Source organism: Triticum aestivum, chromosome 6D, assembly GCF_018294505.1.
Source record: "Triticum aestivum cultivar Chinese Spring chromosome 6D, IWGSC CS RefSeq v2.1, whole genome shotgun sequence".
Classification (NCBI taxonomy): Eukaryota; Viridiplantae; Streptophyta; class Magnoliopsida; order Poales; family Poaceae; genus Triticum; species Triticum aestivum.
Genome location: NC_057811.1, coordinates 313,440,172 through 313,460,330, shown reverse-complemented (window position 1 = coordinate 313,460,330; position 20,159 = coordinate 313,440,172). Strand labels below are relative to the sequence as shown.

Here is a 20,159-nt window from a genome sequence, read left to right as displayed (position 1 = left end):
TTGTCGCCCACCAATGTTGTCGTTGTTTGAGCTGGACAAGGTTGTTGCGGCATGTATGGGCTCGAATCCCACAGCTCTACCCATTGTCCAGCCAATATACTTTTCGACCGGACCCTGACAGAGATCTTCCGCCTTGACGTGCGACCTCTCTCGAGCGGTTTCGATGCTGACAAACATCAGCATGTTGAGCGGTTATGGTTCGATTCTAGGAGGCTGTTTGGTTTGTGACTAACTTTGCCAAAGGTTGCCACATCTAAGGTTAGGCAAGTTAGACTAATTTAGGTGAGTGTTTGGTTCAAGTCATACCTTAGGTAAGCCACACTTGAGCTCCACATGGTATACACACAAAAAGTGTGACAAGATTTTCTTAGGCTTGCCAACTTGTGGCTCTCATTTTAATGAACTAAGCTTAGACAAGGTTGGCAAAAATGTATGACAAAATATGGCAATGCTAGGCCTAGAACCAAACAGCCCCTAGGTCTTTCTTGGATGGTGCTTCACAACGTAACGTGTGGTTATGGTTCGATTCACGGTCTTTTTGGATGGATTAGCGGGTCAAGTAAACGTTTATCTTTTCGATATGGACGAAAGGTCCGCGATAAACGCCGTGGCTTCCACGGAGGTTCCGCTGATGGTGAACGTGGTCCGGTGTGGCCTGCACCACGTAATTGAGCGTCTTTGATTTTTCATTCTAACATTGCTCACTGTATTTCAAATATAAAAATATTATTAAATGAAGAATTTTACGTAGTACTCGCGGCTTGGCGCATTTAGAACATTTCTAGCAGATCTTGCAAAAGTTCACCGGCTCATAAATATATCTAGGCTTCCGGCCGGGATTAGGGTTAGCAAATCTTATCCCTCCACCGCAAAATCGCCCACCCCGTCGCTAGCCATCCCGGCCTCCGGAGTCAAATCCCGCTTGAATCTGCCGTTTTTCCTTCTCCCACACGGGCGGATCTGCTCGCGAGCGTGGCGGCGTGAGGCCGACAGCTCCAGCCGGTTCCCCGTGAAGCCATGGCGGTCATAGCAGGCCCGCGACCGCGGCCAGCGAAGCCCGTGGGCCTGCTTTGACGAGCTCCACGACACCCTTTTCCCGCACACCGTGAGGTACCGGGAGGCGGATGTGGAGCTCCTTGCTGCGAAACACACGCTAGCGGCCGAAAAAGAAGGCGTCGCCGACCGCCTCGCCGCCGCAAAGGAGGACCACATCTACACCAATACGTGCCGCAAGTTGGTGAAGAAGTTCTACCTCGGCATTGATGATTGAGCCGCCCTCCCCTAGGTTTAATTTGTAATTTGATATATGTTTAGTTATGTATGAACTCCAGTTGTGTTGATGAACTTTGTAGTGCGAACTGGTTTTTAAATTGAAGTACGAACTATAGCGGATCTATTCTGCTGGGAACTTCGAGTTCCCTAAAACGATTTTGCAGTAGCAGACTATGCCGGATCTGCTAGAGATGCTCTTATGTGTCCACCCATACTTTCAGAACTAAAGTGACTCGTAGGAGAATTTTCTATGGCTTAGAATCCAACAAAGTTATGTTGAATATACTTTGGAACAAAGTGGCTATATTCTTTGATCTTTTGTCTCTCAAATTGGTTTTGCCCACTTCAAACAAGTTTCGAATAATTAATGTATCCCACACCATCACCATGGATGCTATCGGAATATTTGATCAAGTTCTAAATCTCTAGAAAAACAAATATTAACTAACGCATTTAGAACATATTAGAGCAACCCCAACGGGGCGACCCATTTCGTCCTCCCATATCCGTTTGGGTCGCTGCGGACAGAAACACCGGCCCAACACGCCGACCCAAACCCAAAATGGGTCCACTTCGAGTCCAACCGACCCGTTTCAGGCCCAAATTTAGGCCTGAAATGCGTCGGCGCGGACACGAAGTGGACGCGCCGCGCGGCCCCTCGGTGTCCGTTGGGGCCCACCAGACGCGGTCGTATTCAACACGACCACTTACCGCGGGTCCACGCGTCAGCGAATGGAAGCTACGGGGGCCCGTCCTTTTTAATCCACGCGTGGGGGGGGGGCTCATCCACTTCCATTGACCGTCCACATCCCCCCCCCCCGCCTGCTCCCTCGTCGGCGATCACCAAACCCTAGCCATGGGTTTCTTCAACGGCCCCGGCAAGTGCAAGAGGAAGTTCACCCCCGGCGCATCCTCCTCGTGCGTGCTTCCTCCTCTGCCGCCGTCGGCACCATGCCCACCCCGTGCGGCAGCGCCTGGACATTCTGGTGCATCAGGCGCGCTGGCACTGACTGTACAGGCAGCCGCTGCTGTACCCGGATGTCATGCTGCCGCATGACTGACATCTAGATCCGCAACAGACCCCGTTGACGCAGCGGGCGCACGCCGAGGAGGTGCGCAGGCGGCGGGAGTTCCTCACACCAGAGCAACGTCGGATGTCGGCGTACGCTTCGGACTCTCCCAACTGGGAGATGTGGTTTGCCCTCGAGCAGGAGGAGCAAAGCCGCCTTGGCGTCCAGGAGCACCACACCAACCCCCCTCCACCACCCCGTCGTCAAGCCAGGGGAGGACGAGGAGGCTGCTGATGGAAATATGCCCTAGAGGCAATAATAAAATGGTTATTATTATATTTCCTAAATCATGATAAAGGTTTATTATTCATGCTATAATTATACTGATCGGAAACTTAAATACATGTGTGGATACATAAACAAATACCGTGTCCCTAGTGAGCCTCTACTAGACTAGCTCATTGATCAAACATGGTTAAGGTTTCCTAACCATAGACATGTGTTGTCATTTGATAACAGGATCACATCATTAGGAGAATGATGTGATGGACAAGACCCATCCGTTAGCTTAGCATATTGATCGTTTAGTTTATTGCTATTGCTTTCTTAATGTCAAATACATGTTCCTTCGACTATGAGATTATGCAACTCCCGGATACCGAAGGAATGCCTTGTGTGCTATCAAACTTCACAATGTAACCGGGTGATCATAAAGATGCTCTACAGGTATCTCTGAAGGTGTTTGTTGAGTTGGCATAGATCGAGATTAGGATTTTTCACTCTGAGTATCGGAGAGGTATCTCCGGGCCCTCTCGGTAATACACATCATAAGAAGCCTTGCAAGCAAAGTGACTAATGAGTTAGTTGCAAGATGATGTATTACAGAACGAGTAAAGAGACTTTCCAGAAACGAGATTGAACTAGGTATGCAGATACCGACGATCGAATCTCGGGCAAGTAACGTACCGATGGACAAAGGGAATTACGTATGTTGTCATAAGGTTCGACCGATAAAGATCTTCATAGAATATGTAGGAGCCAACATGGGCATCCAGATTCCGCTACTGGTTATTGACCGGAGATTTGTCTCGGTCATGTCTACATAGTTCTCGAACCCGTAGGGTCCGCACACTTAATGTTCGTTGACGATATAGTGTTGTATGAGTTATATGCTTTAGTGACCGAATGTTGTTCGGAGTCGCGGATGAGATCACGAACATGACAGGAGTCCCTAAATGGTTGAGAGATAAAGATTGATATATAGGACAATAGTATTCAGACACCGGAAGTGTTTCGGAGTGCATTGGGTGCTCATCGGGTCACCGGAAGGGGTTCCGGGCACCCCCGGCAAGTGTATGGGCCTTATGGGCCAAATGAGGGGGCAGACCAACCCACAAAGGGGATGGTGCGCCCCATTCCTTGGTTGGCCGGCCCTAGGGGAAGGAAAGGATAAGGGGTGGCCCCTCCTACCTTTCCCTCCTCAGAGGAGAAAGGAAAGGAGGGGGGCACCTCATCCTTCCTTCCTCCCACACTTATACAAGGAAAGGGGCGCCACTTTGGGGAGGACCCCAAGTAGGATTCAGCCTACTTGGGGGCGCCTCCTGGCTGCTCCCTCCACCCCACCTATATATATCTGGGAAGGGGGGGCGCCTAGCAGACGACAACATGGTCTTAGCCATGTGCGGCGCCCCCTCCACCGGTTACACCCCCGGTCATATTTTCTTAGTGCTTAGGTGAAGCCCTGCAGAGATCACTTCACCATCACCGTCACCACGTCGCCGTGCTGCCGGAACTCATCCACTACCTCATCGTCTTGCTGGATCAAGAAGGCCGAGGACGTCATCGAGTTGAACGTGTGTTGAACGCGGAGGTGTCGTACGTTCGGTGCTCGATCGGTTGGAACGCGAAGAAGTTCGACTACATCAACCGCGTTGTCAAACGCTTTCGCTTACGGTCTACTCGGGTACGTAGACACACTCTCCCCTCTTATTTCTATGTATCTCCATGGATAGATCTTGCGTGTGCGTAGAAAAAAATTTGTTTTCCATGCAACGTTTCCCAATAGTGGCATCTGAGCCAGGTCTATGCGTAGATGGTATGCACGAGTAGAACACAAAGAGTTGTGGGCGGTGATAGTCATACTGCTTACCACCAATGTCTTATTTTGATTCAGCGGTATTGTGGGATGAAGCGGCCTGGACCAACCTTACATGTCCACGCACATGAGACCGTTCCACAGACAGACATCCAACTAGTTTTGCATAAAGGTGGCTGGCGGGTGTTTGTTTCTCCTACTTTAGTTGAATTGAATTTGACTACGGCCGGTCCTTGAAGAAGGTTAAAACAACAAACTTGATGAATCACCGTTGTGGTTTTTTGCCGTAGGTAAAAACGGTTCTTGCTAGAAGCCCGTAGCAGCCACGTAAAACTTGCAACAACAAATAGTATAGGAATTAGCTTCTTTGCCGTCTGCCATGGCAGACGGCAAAGGTACCAAAAGCGAACGGCAAACCTCTTTGCCATCTGCGACCGACGGCAAAGCTGCCCAGCAAAGAACCTGATGGTAAACAGGTTCTTTGCCGTCTGCTTCTTGGAAGCGTATGGCAAAGAACCTTTGCTGTCGGTGGCAGACAGCAAATAACATGGACGGCAAATAGCAGGTGTTAGCCACGTTAGGTGGCTAACGGCAGCCTTTGTCGTCTGCCAGCGGACGGCAAAAGCCCACATCTTTTGCCGTCTGCCACAGACGGCAAAGTAACCAAATGGTATAGCTCCGAGGTTGCACAGGTTGCTGCCACGTGGCCTCTTTGCCGTCTGTGGCAGACGGCAAAGAGCCCTTTGCCGTCTGTGGGAGACAGCAAAGAGGCTGCATTGCCTCTTTTTCTGTTTTTTTCTTATATCCAAGCAATTTCACAGCAAAATATATGATATATATTTTCACAGGGCAATTTCATAGCAGACATAAACTAAGTCTAGATCATTATGGTAAGCATTTTCGAGGAAATAAAGCTAAGTCTAGGTCTTTATGCATTTGTTAAGCAAAAAACTAGAGAAAACTTACCGTCATCACGGAGGTGAAGCACCAGCATGGCTCGTGCCGGTACCACCACCTGGAGAAGGATCGTGCGATGCTTGTCGAATGTCTTCACGATCCAACCGATCCAAGTACTGAACGTGCGGCACCTCCGTGTTCAGCACACGTTCAGCACGATGACGTCCCTCGAGCTCTTGACCCAGTAGAGGGTGATACGTCTCCAACGTATCTATAATTTATGAAGTATTCATGCTATTATATTATCTGTTTTGGATGTTTATGGGCTTTACTAAACACTTCTATATTATTTTTGGGACTAACCTATTAACCGGAGGCCCAGCCCAAATTGCTGTTTTCTTGCCTATTTCAGTGTTTCGAAGAAAAGGGATATCAAACGGAGTCCAAACGGAATGAAACCTTCAGGAGAGTTATTTTTGGAACGGAAGCAATCCGGTAGACTTGGAGTAGACGTCAGGGAAGCTTCGAGGAAGCCACGAGGCAGGGAGGCGTGCCCTACCCCCCTGGGCGCACCCCCACCCTTGTGGGCCCCTCGTGGCTCCCCTGACCGACTTCTTTCACCTATATATGTCCATATACCCTAAAAACATCGGGGAACACAATAGATCGTAAGTTCCGCCGCCGCAAGCCTCTGTAGCCACCAAAAACCAATCGGGACCCTGTTCCGGCACCCTGCCGGAGGGGAGATCCCTCACCAGTGGCCATCTTCATCATCCCGGCGCTCTCCATGACGAGGAGGGAGTAGTTCACCCTCGGGGCTGAGGTTAAGTACCAGTAGCTATGTGTTTGATCTCTCTCTCTCGTGTTCTTGAGGTGATACAATCTTGATGTATCACGAGCTTTGCTATTATAGTTGGATCTTATGATGTTTCTCCCCCTCTACTCTCTTGTAATGGATTGAGTTTTCCCTTTGAAGTTATCTTATCGGATTGAGTCTTTAAGGATTTGAGAACACTTGATGTATGTCTTGCATGTGCTTATCTGTGGTGACAATGGGATATTCACGTGATCCACTTGATGTATGTTTTGGTGATCAACTTGCGGGTTCCGTTTGTGAACTTATGCATAGGGGTTGGCACACGTTTTCGTCTTGGCTCTCCGGTAGAAACTTTGGGGCACTCTTTGAAGTTCTTTGTGTTGGTTGAATAGATGAATCTGAGATTGTGTGATGCATATCGTATAATCATACCCACGGATACTTGAGGTGACATTGGAGTATCTAGGTGACATTAGGGCTTTGGTTGATTTGTATCTTAAGGTGTTATTCTAGTACGAACTCTTGAATAGATCGATTCGAAAGAATAACTTTGAGGTGGTTTCGTACCCTACAATAATCTCTTCGTTTGTTCTCCGCTATTAGTGACTTTGGAGTGACTCTTTGTTGCATGTTGAGGGATAGTTATATGATCCAATTATGTTATTATTGTTGAGGGAACTTGCACTAGTGAAAGTATGAACCCTAGGCCTTGTTTCCTAGCATTGCAATACCGTTTGTGCTCACTTTTATCGTTAGTTACCTTGCTGTTTTTATATTTTCAGATTACAAAAACCTATATCTACCATCCATATTGCACTTGTATCATCATCTCTTCGCCGAACTAGTGCACGTATACAATTTACCATTGTATTAGGTGTGTTGGGGACACAAGAGACTCTTTGTTATTTGGTTGCAGGGTTGTTTGAGAGAGACCATCTTCATCCTACGCCTGCCACGGATTGATAAACCTTAGGTCATCCACTTGAGGAAAATTTGCTACTGTCCTACAAACCTCTGCACTTGGAGGCCCAACAACGTCTACAAGGAGAAGGTTGTGTAGTAGACATCAGAGGGTCGAGGGAGAGTTCCGTCAGCACGACGGTGTGGCAACGGTGTTGGTGATGTGATCCGTGCAGGGCTTCGCCTAAGCACTACGACAATATGACCGAGGTGGTAAACTGTGGAGGGGGGCACCGCACACGGCTAAGAAACAACTGTTGAGCCTTTGGGGTGCCCCCTGGCCATGTATATAAAGGAGGGGGGAGGAGGAGGCCGGCAGTGAAGGAAGGTGTGCCAAGGGGGGAGTCCAACTAGGATTTCCAAGAGGGAGAAGGAGGGAAGGAGAGGGAGGGGGAAAGGAAAGAGGGGGTTGCGCCCCCTCCCCCTAGTCCAATTCGGACTGCCTCGGGGAGGGGCGCGCGCCACCTTGTGGGCTTCCCTCTCCTACTCCCTTATGGCCCATCAAGGCCCATAACTTCCCCGGGGGGTTCCGGTAACCCCTCGGTTCCCCGATAAATATCTGAAACGTCCCGAAACCTTTCCGGTGTCCGAATACCTTCGTCCAATATATCAATCTTTACCTCTCGACCATTTCGAGACTCCTCGTCATGTCCGCGATCTCATCCGGGACTCCGAACAAAATTCGGTCACCAAAACACATAACTCATAATACAAATCGTCATCAAACATTAAGCGTGCGGACCCTACGGGTTCGAGAACTATATAGACATGACCGATACACATCTCTGGTCAATAACCAATAGTGGAACCTGGATGCTCATATTGGCTCCTACATATTCTACGAAGATCTTTATCGGTCAAACCGCATAACAACATACGTCATTCCCTTTGTCATCGGTATGTTACTTACCCGAGATTCGATCGTCGGTATCATCATACCTGGTTCAATCTCGTTACTGGCAAGTCTCTTTACTCGTTCCGTAATGCATCATCCCGTAAATAACTCATTAGTCACATTGCTTGCAAGGCTTATAGTGAAGTGCATTACCGAGAGGGCCTAGAGATACCTCTCCGATACACGGAGTGACAAATCCTAATCTTGATCTATGCCAACTCAACAAACACCTTCGGAGACACCTATAGAGCATCTTTATAATCACCCAGTTACGCTGTGACGTTTGATAGCACAGAAAGTGTTCCTCCAGTATTCGGGAGTTGCATAATCTCATAGTCAGAGGAATATGTATAAGTCATGAAGAAAGCAATAGCAATAAAACTAAACGATTATTATGCTAAGCTAATGGATGGGTCTTGTCCATCACATCATTCTCTAATGATGTGATCCCGTTCATCAAATGACAACACATGTCTATGGTCAGGAAACTTAACCATCTTTGATTAACGAGCTAGTCAAGTAGAGGCATACTAGGGACACTCTGTTTGTCTATGTATTCACACATGTACTAAGTTTCCGGTTAATACAATTCTAGCATGAATAATAAACATTTATCATGATATAAGGAAATATAAATAACAACTTTATTATTGCCTCTAGGGCATATTTCCTTCAGTCTCCCACTTACACTAGAGTCAATAATCTAGACTACATAGTAATGATTCTAGCACCACTGGTGCGCGTCGGTGCAATACAAACAGTTTTTAACCCCTTTCCGCGACGGCATTTGGAACCGTCGCCAAGTGAGTGTGGGCGATAGGGGGGTCCTTCCCACACGACCCAGAAACCGTCGGGGATAGGGAGCCTTGATGCATATAGTTGTCCCTATATAACCGTTTCTGATATCTCGAATATCCCAAACGCTTCAACCTTGCTACTCGTTTGTGCTCGCATTGCCATCGCAGTCAGAGTTTTCTGGTTTTACCTAAAACCAGGCAGATTCCAGGCACGGGAGCTTTCCAGGCAGATTCCAGGCATGGGAGTTTTACGATGCCTGGCACATCACAAACAGTTCATGATTACAAACCGTGTACAAGAGGTAGACAATCACACACATTTAGTTTTCCCGCATCGTATGTGATAGTGTCTGACATCACACATGCTTTGCATACGGCAACTGTGTGCATGCTTGCACACGTTTTTGTTGGGAATCGTAGCATAATTTTAAAATTTTCCTACGCTCACCAAGATGCATCTATGGAGTATACTAGCAACGAGGGGAAAGGAGTGCATCTACATACCCTTGTAGATCGCGAGCGGAAGCGTTCCAATGAACGTGGATGACAGAGTCGTACTCGCCGTGATCCAAATCACCGATGACCGAGTGCCGAACGGACGGCACCTCCGCATTCAACACACGTACGGTGCAGCGACGTCTCCTCCTTCTTGATCCAGCAAGGGGGAAGGAGAGGTTGATGGAGATCCAGCAGCACGACGGCATGGTGGTGGATGTAGCGGGTCTCCGGCAGGGCTTCGCCGAGCTTCTGCGAGAGAGAGAGAGGTGTTGCAGGGGAGGAGGGAGGCGCCCAAGGCTCTGTTGTTGCTGCCCTCCCTCCCCCCCCCCCTTTATATAGGCCCCCTGGGGGGGCACCGGCCCTGGAGATGAGATCCAAAGGGGGGGCCGGCCAAAGGGGGGGAAGGGGTTGCCTTGCCCCCCAAGGCAAGGGGGAAGCCCCCCACCCTAGGGTTCCCAACCCTAGGCGCATGGGGGGAGGCCCAAGGGGGGCGCCCAGCCCACTAGGGGCTGGTTCCCTTCCACTTTCAGCCCACGGGGCCCTCCGGGATAGGTGATCCCACCCGGTGGACCCCCGGGACCCTTCCGGTGGTCCCGGTACAATACCGGTAACCCCCGAAACTTTCCCGGTGGCCGAAACTTGACTTCCTATATATAATTCTTCACCTCCGGACCATTCCGGAACCTCTCGTGACGTCCGGGATCTCATCCGGGACTCCGAACAACTTTCGGGTTTCCGCATACATATATCTCTACAACCCTAGCGTCACCGAACCTTAAGTGTGTAGACCCTACGGGTTCGGGAGACATGCAGACATGACCGAGACGCCTCTCCGGTCAATAACCAACAGCGGGATCTGGATACCCATGTTGGCTCCCACATGTTCCACGATGATCTCATCGGATGAACCACGGTGTCGAGGATTCAATCAATCCCGTATGCAATTCCCTTTGTCAATCGGTATGTTACTTGCCCGAGATTCGATCGTCGGTATCCCAATACCTTGTTCAATCTCGTTACCGGCAAGTCTCTTTACTCGTACCATAATGCATGATCCCGTGACTAACGCCTTAGTCACATAGAGCTCATTATGATGATGCATTACCGAGTGGGCCCAGAGATACCTCTCCGTCACACGGAGTGACAAATCCCAGTCTCGATCCGTGCCAACCCAACAGACACTTTCGGAGATACCCGTAGTGCACCTTTATAGTCACCCAGTTACGTTGTGACGTTTGGCACACCCAAAGCACTCCTACGGTATCCAGGAGTTGCACGATCTCATGGTCTAAGGAAAAGATACTTGACATTGGAAAAGCTCTAGCAAACGAAACTACACGATCTTTTATGCTATGCTTAGGATTGGGTCTTGTCCATCACATCATTCTCCTAATGATGTGATCCCGTTATCAATGACATCCGATGTCCATAGTCAGGAAACCATGACTATCTATTGATCAACGAGCTAGTCAACTAGAGGCTTACTAGGGACACGTTGTGGTCTATGTATTCACACATGTATTACGATTTCCGGACAATACAATTATAGCATGAATAATAGACAATTACCATGAACAAAGAAATATAATAATAACCATTTATTATTGCCTCTAGGGCATATTTCCAACAGTCTCCCACTTGCACTAGAGTCAATAATCTAGTTACATTGTGATGAATCGAACACCCATTGCGTCCTGGTGTTGATCATGTTTTGCCCTAGGGAGAGGTTTAGTCAACGGATCTGCTACATTCAGGTCCGTATGTACTTTACAAATATCTATGTCTCCATTTTGAACACTTTCACGAATGGAGTTGAAGCGACGCTTGATATGCCTGGTCTTCCTGTGAAACCTGGGCTCCTTCGCAAGGGCAATGGCTCCAGTGTTGTCACAGAAGAGAGTCATCGGGCCCGACGCATTGGGAATCACCCCTAGGTCGGTAATGAACTCCTTCATCCAGACTGCTTCCTGTGCTGCCTCCGAGGCTGCCATGTACTCCGCTTCACATGTAGATCCCGCCACGACGCTTTGCTTGCAACTGCACCAGCTTACTGCTCCTCCATTCAAAATATACACGTATCCGGTTTGTGACTTAGAGTCATCCAGATCTGTGTCGAAGCTAGCGTCGACGTAACCCTTTACGACGAGCTCTTCGTCACCTCCATAAACGAGAAACATATCCTTAGTCCTTTTCAGGTACTTCAGGATATTCTTGACCGCTGTCCAGTGTTCCATGCCGGGATTACTTTGGTACCTTCCTACCAAACTTACGGCAAGGTTTACATCAGGTCTGGTACACAGCATGGCATACATAATAGACCCTATGGCCGAGGCATAGGGGATGACACTCATCTTTTCTATATCTTCTGCCGTGGTCGGGCATTGAGCCGTGCTCAATTGCACACCTTGCAATACAGGCAAGAACCCCTTCTTGGACTGATCCATATTGAACTTCTTCAATATCTTGTCAAGGTATGTACTCTGTGAAAGACCAATGAGGCGTCTTGATCTATCTCTATAGATCTTGATGCCTAATATATAAGCAGCTTCTCCAAGGTCCTTCATTGAAAAACACTTATTCAAATAGGCCTTTATACTTTCCAAGAATTCTATATCATTTCCCATCAATAGTATGTCATCCACATATAATATGAGAAATGCTACAGAGCTCCCACTCACTTTCTTGTAAACACAGGCTTCTCCATAAGTCTGTGTAAACCCAAACGCTTTGATCATCTCATCAAAGCGAATGTTCCAACTCCGAGATGCTTGCACCAGCCCATAGATTGAGCGCTGGAGCTTGCATACTTTGTTAGCATTCTTAGGATCGACAAAACCTTCCGGCTGCATCATATACAACTCTTCCTTAAGGAAGCCGTTAAGGAATGCCGTTTTGACGTCCATCTGCCATATCTCATAATCATAGTATGCGGCAATTGCTAACATGATTCGGACGGACTTCAGCTTCGCTACGGGTGAGAAAGTCTCATCGTAGTCAACCCCTTGAACTTGTCGATAACCCTTAGCGACAAGTCGAGCTTTGTAGATGGTCACATTACCATCCGCGTCCGTCTTCTTCTTAAAGATCCATTTGTTTTCTATGGCTCGCCGATCATCGGGCAAGTCAGTCAAAGTCCATACTTCGTTTTCATACATGGATCCTATCTCGGATTTCATGGCTTCTAGCCATTTGTCGGAATCCGGGCCCGCCATCGCTTCTTCATAGTTCGAAGGTTCACCGTTGTCTAACAACATGATTTCCAGGACAGGGTTGCCGTACCACTCTGGTGCGGAACGTGTCCTTGTGGACCTACGAAGTTCAGTAACTTGATCCGAAGCTTCATGATCATCATCATTAACTTCCTCCCCAGTCGGTGTAGGCACCACAGGAACATTTTCCCGCGCTGCGCTACTTTCCGGTTCGGAAGGGGTGACTATCACCTCATCAAGTTCCACTTTCCTCCCACTCAATTCTTTCGAGAGAAACTCCTTCTCTAGAAAGGACCCGTTCTTGGCAACGAAGATCTTGCCTTCGGATCTGAGGTAGAAGGTATACCCAATGGTTTCCTTAGGGTATCCTATGAAGACGCATTTTTCCGACTTGGGTTCGAGCTTTTCAGGTTGAAGTTTCTTGACATAAGCATCGCATCCCCAAACTTTTAGAAACGACAGCTTAGGTTTCTTCCCAAACCATAATTCATACGGTGTCGTCTCAACGGATTTCGACGGAGCCCTATTTAAAGTGAATGCGGCAGTCTCTAAAGCATAGCCCCAAAATGAGAGCGGTAAATCGGTAAGAGACATCATAGATCGCACCATATCCAATAGAGTGCGATTACGACGTTCGGACACACCATTTCTCTGAGGTGTTCCAGGCGGCGTGAGTTGTGAAACTATTCCACATTTCCTTAAGTGTGTACCAAATTCGTGACTTAAATATTCTCCACCACGATCTGATCGTAAGAATTTTATTTTCCTGTCACGTTGATTCTCAACTTCACTCTGAAATTCCTTGAACTTTTCAAAGGTTTCAGACTTGTGTTTCATTAGGTAGACATACCCATATCTACTTAAGTCATCAGTGAGAGTGAGAACATAACGATATCCTCCGCGAGCCTCAACACTCATTGGACCGCACACATCGGTATGTATGATTTCCAATAAGTTGGTTGCTCGCTCCATTGTTCCGGAGAACGGAGTCTTGGTCATCTTACCCATGAGGCATGGTTCGCACGTGTCAAATGATTCGTAATCAAGAGACTCCAAAAGTCCATCTGCATGGAGCTTCTTCATGCGCTTGACACCAATGTGACCAAGGCGGCAGTGCCACAAGTATGTGGGACTATCGTTATCAACTTTACATCTTTTGGTATTCACACTATGAACATGTGTAACATCACGTTCGAGATTCATCAAAAATAAACCATTGACCAGCGGGGCATGACCATAAAACATATCTCTCAAATAAATAGAACAACCATTATTCTCGGATTTAAATGAGTAGCCATCTCGAATTAAACGAGATCCAGATACAATGTTCATGCTCAAAGCTGGCACTAAATAACAATTATTGAGGTTTAAAACTAATCCCGTGGGTAGATGCAGAGGTAGCGTGCCGACGGCGATCACATCGACCTTGGAACCATTCCCGACGCGCATCGTCACCTCGTCCTTCGCCAGTCTCCGTTTATTCCGTAGTTCCTGTTTTGAGTTACAAATATGAGCAACCGCACCGGTATCAAATACCCAGGAGCTACTACGAGTACTGGTAAGGTACACATCAATTACATGTATATCACATATACCTTTGGTGTTGCCGGCCTTCTTCTTGTCCGCTAAGTATTTGGGGCAGTTCCGCTTCCAGTGACCACTTCCCTTGCAATAAAAGCACTCAGTCTCGGGCTTGGGTCCATTCTTTGACTTCTTCCCAGTAACTGGCTTACCGGGCGCGGCAACTCCCTTGCCGTCCTTCTTGAAGTTCTTCTTACCCTTGCCCTTCTTGAACTTAGTGGTTTTATTCACCATCAACACTTGATGTTCTTTTCTGATCTCCCCTTCCGCTGATTTCAGCATTGAATATACCTCAGGAATGGTCTTTTCCATCCCCTGCATATTGTAGTTCATCACAAAGCTCTTGAAGCTTGGTGGAAGCGACTGGAGGATTCTGTCAATGACCGCGTCATCCGGGAGATTAACTCCCAGCTGAGACAAGCGGTTATGCAACCCAGACATTCTGAGTATGTGCTCACTAACAGAACTGTTCTCCTCCATTTTACAGCTGAAGAACTTGTCGGAGACATCATATCTCTCGACCCGGGCATGAGCTTGGAAAACCAATTTCAGCTCCTCGAACATCTCATATGCTCCATGTTTCTCAAAACGCTTTTGGAGACCCGGTTCTAGGCTGTAAAGCATGCCGCACTGAACGAGGGAGTAATCATCAGCACGCTGCTGCCAAGCGTTCATAACGTCTTGGTTCTCAGGGATTGGTGCATCACCTAGCGGTGCTTCTAAGACATAATCTTTCTTGGCTACTATGAGGATGATCCTCAGGTTCCGGACCCAGTCCGTATAGTTGCTGCCATCATCTTTCAGCTTGGTTTTCTCTAGGAACGCGTTGAAATTGAGGACAACGTTGGCCATTTGATCTACAAGACATAGTGTAAAGATTTTAGACTAAGTTCATGATAATTAAGTTCATCTAATCAAATTATTTAATGAACTCCCACTCAGATAGACATCCCTCTCGTCATCTAAGTGAAACATGATCCGAGTTTAACTAGGCCGTGTCCGATCATCACGTGAGACGGACTAGTCAAGATCGGTGAACATCTCCATGTTGATCGTATCTTCTATACGACTCATGCTCGACCTTTCGGTCCTCCGTGTTCCGAGGCCATGTCTGTACATGCTAGGCTCGTCAAGTCAACCTAAGTGTATTGCGTGTGTTCCGAGGCCATGTCTGTACATGCTAGGCTCGTCAACACCCGTTGTATTCGAACGTTAGAATCTATCACACCCGATCATCACGTGGTGCTTCGAAACAACGAACCTTCGCAACGGTGCACAGTTAGGGTGAACACTTTCTTGAAATTATTATAAGGGATCATCTTACTTACTACCGTCGTTCTAAGCAAATAAGATGCAAAAACATGATAAACATCACATGCAATCAAATAGTGACATGATATGGCCAATATCATTATGCTCCTTTGATCTCCATCTTCGGGGCACCATGATCATCTTCGTCACCGGCATGACACCATGATCTCCATCATCATGATCTCCATCATTGTGTCTTCATGAAGTCGTCACGCCAACGATTACTTCTACTTCTATGGCTAACGCGTTTAGCAACAAAGTAAAGTAATTTACATGGCGTTATTCAATGACACGCAGGTCATGCAAAATAATAAAGACAACTCCTATGGCTCCTGCCGGTTGTCATACTCATCGACATGCAAGTCGTGATTCCTATTACAAGAATATGATCAATCTCATACATCACATATATCATTCATCACATCTTCTGGCCATATCACATCACATAGCACTTGCTGCAAAAACAAGTTAGACGTCCTCTAATTGTTGTTGCAAGTTTTTACGTGGTTTGTAGGTTTCTAGCAAGAACGTTTTCTTACCTACGTATGACCACAACGTGATTTGCCAATTTCTATTTACCCTTCATAAGGACCCTTTTCATCGAATCCGTTCCGACTAAAGTAGGAGAGACAGACACCCGCTAGCCACCTTATGCAACTAGTGCATGTCAGTCGGTGGAACCTGTCTCACGTAAGCGTACGTGTAAGGTCGGTCCGGGCCGCTTCATCCTACAATGCCGCCGAAACAAGAAAAGACTAGTAGCGGCAAGAAGAATTGGCAAACTCAACGCCCACAACTGCTTTGTGTTCTACTCGTGCATAGTAACTACGCATAGGCCTGGCTCATGATGCCACTGTTGGGAATCGTAGCATAATTTTAAAATTTTCCTACGCTCACCAAGATGCATCTATGGAGTATACTAGCAACGAGGGGAAAGGAGTGCATCTACATACCCTTGTAGATCGCGAGCGGAAGCGTTCCAATGAACGTGGATGACGGAGTCGTACTCGCCGTGATCCAAATCACCGATGACCGAGTGCCGAACGGACGGCACCTCCGCGTTCAACACACGTACGGTGCAGCGACGTCTCCTCCTTCTTGATCCAGCAAGGGGGAAGGAGAGGTTGATGGAGATCCAGCAGCACGACGGCGTGGTGGTGGATGTAGCGGGTCTCCGGCAGGGCTTCGCCGAGCTTCTGCGAGAGAGAGAGAGAGGTGTTGCAGGGGAGGAGGGAGGCGCCCAAGGCTGTTGTTGCTGCCCTCCCTCCCCCCCTTTATATAGGCCCCCTGGGGGGGCGCCGGCCCTAGAGATGGGATCTCAAGGGGGGGCGGCGGCCAAAGGGGGGGAAGGGGTTGCCTTGCCCCCCAAGGCAAGGGGGAAGCCCCCCACCCTAGGGTTCCCAACCCTAGGCGCATGGGGGGAGGCCCAGGGGGGCGCCCAGCCCACTAGGGGCTGGTTCCCTTCCACTTTCAGCCCACGGGGCCCTCCGGGATAGGTGGCCCCACCCGGTGGACCCCCGGGACCCTTCCGGTGGTCCCGGTACAATACCGGTAACCCCCGAAACTTTCCCGGTGGCCGAAACTTGACTTCCTATATATAATTCTTCACCTCCGGACCATTCCGGAACCTCTCGTGACGTCCGGGATCTCATCCGGGACTCCGAACAACTTTCGGGTTTCCGCATACATATATCTCTACAACCCTAGCGTCACCGAACCTTAAGTGTGTAGACCCTACGGGTTCGGGAGACATGCAGACATGACCGAGACGCCTCTCCGGTCAATAACCAACAGCGGGATCTGGATACCCATGTTGGCTCCCACATGTTCCACGATGATCTCATCGGATGAACCACGGTGTCGAGGATTCAATCAATCCCGTATGCAATTCCCTTTGTCAATCGGTATGTTACTTGCCCGAGATTCGATCGTCGGTATCCCAATACCTTGTTCAATCTCGTTACCGGCAAGTCTCTTTACTCGTACCGCAATGCATGATCCCGTGACTAACGCCTTAGTCACATAGAGCTCATTATGATGATGCATTACCGAGTGGGCCCAGAGATACCTCTCCGTCACACGGAGTGACAAATCCCAGTCTCGATCCGTGCCAACCCAACAGACACTTTCGGAGATACCCGTAGTGCACCTTTATAGTCACCCAGTTACGTTGTGACGTTTGGCACACCCAAAGCACTCCTACGGTATCCGAGAGTTGCACGATCTCATGGTCTTAAGGAAAAGATACTTGACATTGGAAAAGCTCTAGCAAACGAAACTACATGATCTTTTATGCTATGCTTAGGATTGGGTCTTGTCCATCACATCATTCTCCTAATGATGTGATCCCGTTATCAGTGACATCCGATGTCCATAGTCAGGAAACCATGACTATCTGTTGATCAACGAGCTAGTCAACTAGAGGCTTACTAGGGACACGTTGTGGTCTATGTATTCACACATGTATTACGATTTCCGGACAATACAATTATAGCATGAATAATAGACAATTACCATGAACAAAGAAATATAATAATAACCATTTATTATTGCCTCTAGGGCATATTTCCAACAGTTTCCTCTCTATGAACGTCTCGGATTATGGTGTATATCGCAAACGTTTGTGTTTTACCAACCGTGTGTGCCGTAATGACCTGCACAATGTAATTTCGCCCTAATTTAATTGCTGCTATTTAAAATTGTACCTAATTTAAAATTGAAAGTAGGATATAGCTTTATTCATATCCATCAGGTTCAAACAACCAATGCATTATTCGATTCACAGGTACATATGTTTAAGAATTACATAAGCACCAAATAAAGAATGATGAACCAGGGTTCTATACTTGTACTATTACAGATGGTAAAGAAAGAGGCGACATACATTCCGGTTGCTGAACAAGGTGAAGCGGAATGGCCCTATTGTGCTCTCCTGGATGCAGAAGGCATGCAGGACTCTAGTCCAACCCCTTGTGATGGCCGGCCGCCAATCATGTAGTTTGAGAGGTAATCTTGAGTAAACTGCTTCAGGATCCAGTGCAAAAGAAAAAAGATTCAGATATTTTCATCTAACATAACTCATTACGGGCAGTAAAAAGAAGGCTATAGGGTTCTTACTTACCATCCTGCAGTTCACTGTTGTCTTGCATAAGTGTAAACAAATAGTGCAATTGACACTTTTGACCCATTTTAATAACAATCTTTATTAGTTTCCTCCCTTGATGCTGGTTCATGAATATCTCATTGCCCCATACGCAGAAAGGGTCGAAGTGTGGATCTTCGGCAATGATATATGTACCTAAAAGCACCAAGTTAGTATTAGAAGCCAAACAACAATTGAAAAATGATGTAGTACAACACTCCCTCCATCCCATTATATAAGATTTTATTACATGTATATCTAGACATCATCAGAACATTAAGGTAACACTCTTCCTTGTTCCTATGTAGCCTGGGATTGCATATTTAGTCATTCAGTACAATGCATGTTGCTATGTAGCCTCAGATATATTAAATATGGCCCTAGTTAACCTACTGATAAATGGGTTACAGATATATTCAGTGAAATATCCGATTCGACGATTAATCCCTTATCAGCCCCAGGCTATATGGTACCAGCTACCGATATCCTGAACAGTGAGTACATATAAGCAATGCGATGAAACTAACCTCGATGGAAAACAACATTGTTCTCAATATTGTCCTGCATGAGTACATATAAAGGCATGTTAAGCACAACAGGCTAAACATCAACCAAATATATCCATGGTAGACAACATAATCTACAAATGATAGCTTTAGTGTGCAGGCTTAAGCACGCTACTTAAGCAAAACAAGAAGTGGAAACGTGTGTTAACTGCATCAAGCATAACCGAACATAAAACATAAACATAGATAGTTTTGCATAAACGAACATAAAACATAAATTTAAACTAAGCTAAACTACTTTCGGTCGAAGTAGAGGTTGAGCCAATCCTTCCTCGTCATGTACGGTGTGCCGCGAGCCGGGTCCGGGCCGGTACCGTCGTCGGGGTCGTTGGGAAGGCACACCTCCACTCGTCGATGTCGATCTCCTCGTCCTCGACGCCCTCCGCGCCACCGTCGCCGCCGCCTTCGACCTCGTCATCGGAGGAGAGCGCGATAACCTCGCCGCCCTCCGCGCCGTCATCCTCGCCGCCTTCGACCTCGTCATCGGAGGAGAGCGCGATAACCTCGCCGCCCTCCGCGCCGGCAAAGATCGCCCGCTCCGCCTCCACGAGCTTCGGGTGCTGCCGGCGGAGCTCTTGCATGTAGGCCTCGTCGGCGGCCTCGGCCTCGAGGCGCTCCCACGCCTAGCGGTCCTCCCACGCCATAGCCGAGCTCACGACCCCAGGCTCCGTAGGAACGAGGTCGACCGGACGTGTGTCGAAGGGGAAATTGAGCCTAGCCGCCACGCCGTGGTAGCGGACCTGCCAGTGGTCGTACTCCATGGCCGCGAGCTCGGCCGTGTGGAAGCTACCGAGCCACCGGCGGGTGTGGGTCTCTTGATCTATAATCTCGGCAACCCACGTCCCCCACCGCCGCTGCCGGACCCCGAGGTAGGACCTCGTCGGCTGCCAGGTCCGAGGGAGGACGGGGAAGTCCTCGAACCAGTGTATGGGCACGACGGCGGGCGGATCGGGGGACCGGCGACGGCGGATCGGGCCCGCGGAGGACGACGGGGACACCTCGGCGGCCACCTCGCCAGCATTGGGCAAAAAGGCCGCTATAAACCTCTTTTTGGCCATTGGCTCCTCGAGCTCCCTGGCACACAGGCAGAGGTTGAGGATGGAGGCGAT

At 48.2% G+C, this 20,159-nt stretch overlaps 1 pseudogene; it reads right to left on the bottom strand.

The window, feature by feature from the left end:
- Positions 1-20,159, bottom strand: part of LOC123142600 (probable LRR receptor-like serine/threonine-protein kinase At3g47570) — a 38,105-nt pseudogene that overhangs the window by 3,382 nt on the left and 14,564 nt on the right.